Source organism: Mustelus asterias, unplaced genomic scaffold (assembly GCF_964213995.1).
Source record: "Mustelus asterias unplaced genomic scaffold, sMusAst1.hap1.1 HAP1_SCAFFOLD_3390, whole genome shotgun sequence".
Taxonomy (NCBI): Eukaryota; Metazoa; Chordata; class Chondrichthyes; order Carcharhiniformes; family Triakidae; genus Mustelus; species Mustelus asterias.
In genome coordinates this window covers 12,501-17,500 of record NW_027593335.1, presented here as the reverse complement: position 1 = coordinate 17,500, position 5,000 = coordinate 12,501, and the positions used below count along the sequence as shown (strand labels likewise).

General features: G+C 66.3%; 2 non-coding genes across 2 annotated transcripts in view; both read left to right on the top strand.

The window, feature by feature from the left end:
* Positions 1–3,303: 3,303 nt before the first annotated feature.
* LOC144490518 (5.8S ribosomal RNA) lies at positions 3,304–3,457 on the top strand. Its single transcript, XR_013497274.1, has one exon. It is a non-coding gene; the product is annotated as a 5.8S ribosomal RNA (ribosomal RNA).
* Positions 3,458–4,717: 1,260 nt separating this feature from the next.
* LOC144490520 (28S ribosomal RNA) overlaps positions 4,718–5,000 on the top strand; it is a 3,775-nt gene continuing 3,492 nt past the window's right edge. Inside the window, exon 1 of the ribosomal RNA XR_013497276.1 lies at positions 4,718–5,000. This exon is cut by the window's right edge and continues 3,492 nt beyond it. This is a non-coding gene — a ribosomal RNA (28S ribosomal RNA).

Below are 5,000 nucleotides of genomic sequence, written 5' to 3'. Positions count from 1 at the left end.
TCTAGCTGCTCGTTTGGTCCCTCGCCCGCCAGCAGACCGTTCCGCCGACGGTGCTCCTCCTCCGCAGCGACTTCTGCCTAGCCCCTCTGCCGGGTGCGATGTCTCCGGCGTCCGCACCGATCCTCGGCATTGGTGCCGCACACGCAACGCCTGCGTCGTTGGAAGGGCTTCGCCGTTGGCGTCGCACACAGCCCTGTGGGGGTGTCTTTGCAGTCCGTCCGAGAGGTGGGGGCACGCACGGCAACACGGCCGGCCTGCCTGCTTGGGACGATGCGGTCCTTTCGTTCAGCGGTTCCACGGTTTGGCCGGCGCGAGCAGATGCTTGGGGGGAGACGGTGGCGTCAGCCACGCACTCACTCTGCTTCTGCAGTCCGGTCCACTCCGCCCGTTCTAGCTGCTCGTTTGGTCCCTCGCCCTCCAGCAGACCGTTCCGCCGACGGTGCTCCTCCTCCGCAGCGACTTCTGCCTAGCCCCTCTGCCGGGTGCGATGTCTCCGGCGTCCGCACCGATCCTCGGCACGGCGCGGGTGCGCACCTGTGGGCCGCCGCCCCGTGCTCCACGTCCGTCCGTGTGTGCCCGCTGTGGGGACCGTCTTCCTCTCGCCTGGGCGACGGCTTGCGGGCTGCGACGTGACCTTGCCACCGCCTTGCAGCATTACATCCGCAGTTGAAACGAAGAGAGCTGCTGCGGGCTTGGGTGCTTGTCCTGGCGGCTTGTCGACGGGACCACGGTGAACGGCCACTGTGTGACTCCGCAGGGAGACGTTCTGGTGCAGTCAGGGGCCTTTTTGTCTCCCGCCGCGGTGAAGCTTTGGTCGCATTCTAGTCACTCTCTCTTCAATCCCGGTACGGGGTACCTGTTCATGCTCACCATTCCTCGAGCACCCGCGTGCAGAGGGTGGGTGCGAGGTTTAAAGATTCGTGGTCCGCCTGTCGGTCCGGTCTCGTGCTGACTTGAGCGAGTGTCCTCCGCGTTCGAGAGAATGTGCCTGTCCGCGGGGGCAGCCGCGCTTGCGAGCGTTCCGCCGCGCCCCCTTCCCCAGCCCGCCGAGGTTGGGGCGTGCGGGGTCGGCTTGCGCCCGTAGCGTCGGCCTGTCCTCCGCGGCTTGCACCCGACTCAGTCCGCTGCGGCCTCGCCTCGACTCTCGAGCCTTCCGACAGACGGTGACACCAGAGAACTCTGCCTCTGGCTGTTGCGGGGCGTGACGGCGCGTGTCGGGCTCCGGCCCGTCACCCACGCCGGCACTCAACGCCTGCGAGCGCCCTGTTTCCTCCGAGAAAGGTTTTTCGCTTGATTGTCGCTCGAGTGCGTGTGCCTCCGGGGCTCACGCCGTGGTACGCGCCAGGCTGGGGCTCCACCGTCACGTCGGCGGGGGAGCGTTTAGCGCGTCCCAGGATCGGACAACCTCTCCGGGGGCCCGAGCCGAAACCCGACACGGTATAAAAGTCGTAACAAGGTTTCTGTTGGTGAACACGTTGTGAAGGATCTTTGTCGGCCGGGGGCCCGCCACCTCTCCGGGGAGGGCGGCCCGTCACTCCTTGAACGCGAAGGCTGGCGCCGGTTGGGCCAGGCAGGAGAGCCTCACGGGGGCCGGCCCCGGGGCCAGGTATCGGACAACCTCTCCGGGGGCCCGAACCGAAACCCGTAACACAGAATAAAAATCGTAACAAGGTTTCTGTTGGTGAACACGTTGTGAAGGATCTTTGTCGGCCGGGGGCCCGCCACCTCTCCGGGGAGGGCGGCCCGTCACTCCTTGAACTCGAAGGCTGCGCCGGTTGGGCCAGGCAGGAGAGCCTCACGGGGGTTGGCCCCGGGGCCGTGGCCCGTACTGACGCTGGCGCCTCCCACGCGGGTGGGAGGTCACACCGACAATTTCGCCGTACCCGTCGAACGGGCCTGGTCACCCGTACGCACGTTCCGCCGAAGCCGGGCGACGTCGATCTCGGTCCCACTCGGTTGGGCCGGCGCGCGGGCGCCGCCACCGACGAGCACGCACACGCTCGGTTGCACGCCGGCAAGTCCATGCGGGTGCCGCACACGCTACGCCTGCGCCGTTGGAAGGGCTTCGCCGTTGGCTTCGTAGGGTGTCTTTGCAGTCCGTCCGAGAGGTGGGGGCACGCACGGCAACACGGCCGGCCTGCCTGCGTGGGACGATGCGGTCCTTTCGTTCAGCGGTTCGGCGGTTTGGCCGGCGCGAGCAGACGCTCGGAGGGAGACGGTGGCGTCAGCCACGCACTCACTCCGCTTCTGCAGTCCGGTCCACTCCGCCCGTTCTAGCTGCTCGTTTGGTCCCTCGCCCGCCAGCAGACCGTTCCGCCGACGGTGCTCCTCCTCCGCAGCGACTTCTGCCTAGCCGCTCTGCCGGGTGCGATGTCACCGGCGTCCGCACCGATCCTCGGCACGGCGCGTGTGCGCACCTGTGGGCCGCCGCCCCGTGCTCCACGTCCGTCTGTGTGTGCCCGCTGTGGGGACCGTCTTCCTCTCGCCTTGGCGACGGCTTGCGGGCTGCGACGTGACCTTGCCACCGCCTTGCAGCATTACATCCGCAGTTGAAACGAAGAGAGCTGCTGCGGGCTTGGGTGCTTGTCCTGGCGGCTTGTCGACGGGACCACGGTGAACGGCCACTGTGTGACTCCGCAGGGAGACGTTCTGGTGCAGTCAGGGGCCTTTTTGTCTCCCGCCGCGGTGAAGCTTTGGTCGCATTCTAGTCACTCTCTTCAAAGCCCGGTGAGGGGTACCTGTTCATGCTCACCATTCCTCCGGCACCCGTGTGCGGAGGGTGGGTGCGAGGTTTAAAGATTCGTTGTCCGCCTGTCGGTCCGGTCTGGTCTCGTGCTGACTTGAGCGAGCGTCCACCGCGTTCGAGAGAATGTGCCTGTCCGCGGGGGCAGCCGCGCTTGCGAGCGTTCCGCCGCGCCCCCTTCCCCAGCCCGCCGAGGTTGGGGCGTGCGGGGTCGGCTTGCGCCCGTAGCGTCGGCCTGTCCTCCGCGGCTTGCACCCGACTCAGTCCGCTGCGGCCTCGCCTCGACTCTCGAGCCTACCGCCAGACGGTGACACCAGAGAACTCTGCCTCTGGCTGTTGCGGGGCGTGACGGCGCGTGGCGGGCCCCGGCCCCTCACCCACGCCGGCACTCAACGCCTGCGAGCGCCCTGATTCCTCCTTTTTTTCGCTTGATTGTCGCTCGAGTGCGTGCGCCTCCGGGCTCACGCCGTGGTACGCGCCAGGCTGGGGCTCCACCGTCACGTCGGCGGGGGAGCGTTTTGCGCGTCCCAGGATCGGGCAACCGATCCGAAACCCGATACAACTTTTAGCGGTGGATCACTCGGCTCGTGCGTCGATGAAGAACGCAGCTAGCTGCGAGAATTAATGTGAATTGCAGGACACATTGATCATCGACACTTTGAACGCACTTTGCGGCCCCGGGTTCCTCCCGGGGCTACGTCTGTCTGAGGGTCGCTTGACAATCAATCGCACTTCGCGCGCATCCGTGCGCCGAAGAGCGCGGCTGGGGTGTCGCAGAGGTGCCGTCCTCTCTGTCCCCCTAAGTGCAGACCCAGAGTAATCCGCGTCGGAGAGCTTGACCTCTTGGGTGCCGGCGTCCGCCTCCGGGCTCGTCGGCACTGCCCGCTCCCGCACTGGCCCAGCCACCTCGGGGTCGCCGGCACGGCTGTCATCGGGTTGCCAGAGAGAGAGAACGTGACTGCCTCGCTGCCGGGACCGTGTGTGCCTTCCGTTAGGCTCGGGCCAGGGGGGTTGACTCTCTGTTGATGTGTGTGTGTGGCTCGTCCACGGGAAGGATCCGCAAGAGTTGGCTCGGTTGGGTGCTCCGGCACAGAGAGTGAGAGAGTGGAGTGACTGTCCGCTGGACGTCTCCGGACACGTTGCCTCGCGTGGTCCGTGCTCGGTTGCCTGCCGGTGGGTTGCCGTGGCCGTTCAGTGCCGTCGCGTGGAGGACGGCAGCTTGACGCGTGTGACGCTTGATGCCTGGATCGGTGCTCGGTCGTGCCGTGCTTTTCTTCCCTCTGTTGCGCGTGCGAGTGCTTGCATTTTTGTCGTGGGAATCCGTGGCGGTTGGGTGTCGTTGCTTGTGTTGCGCTGGAGCTGCGGCTCCTTCCACACTCCGCAGCCCACCCTCTGCCGTTGCGGTTCTGGGGCAATGTGCCTGCGCCCGCGTTCAACGTGTGCCTTGGGTTCGAATCGTCGCAGAGCCGACTTGGCCGTGTGGTCCTCGCTCCGGTGTCTCCCCGTGTCCTGCTGCCGCCGAAGTCTTCTACGTGAAAGGTGCTGTCCTGGCCGCGGCGTGGCCACCCGCCGCTTGCAGCCCGTGCGCTCCGCCGCCCGGCTTCGTCCTTGGCGTCTGGCCTTTCGCTCCGGCAGGCTGTGTGTCCCACGGCCCTGCTTTTCTCTCGCTCGATACCGCCGTCGCACCGCGACCCCGCCAGCAGCACTGCTTTCCGTTACCGTGGAGGTGGGCGCACGCCTCGCCGCAAACGATTCTCTGGAACAGTTGACGTGCCGAGCCCGGTCCGGCGCCGAGTGCGAGGGGGCACGCAGCGCTCGCAGTACCGTGTGCGTTCCGTGTGTGTCCGTGCCTGTGCATCCGCTGCGCAGCACGGCGCGCACTTGCGAGCACGCGTACGTGTGTGTGTCTGTGTGTGCGCCCGAAGCGCGTGGAGGCGCCGACGACCGGCCGGCCAGAGCACTCGTTGCTGCCTACGACCTCAGATCAGACGTGTCAACCCGCTGAATTTAAGCATATTACTAAGCGGAGGAAAAGAAACTAACAAGGATTCCCCTAGTAACTGCGAGTGAAGAGGGAAGAGCCCAGCGCCGAATCCCCGCTCGCCTGCCGGGCGTGGGAAATGTGGCGTAAAGGAGACCTTTCTCTGACGATGCTCGAGGGGCCCAAGTCTTTCTGATCGAGGCGTGGCCTGTGGAAGGTGTCAGGCCGGTTGCGGTCCCTGGCTCGTCGTGATTGAGTCTTCTCGGAGTCGGGTTG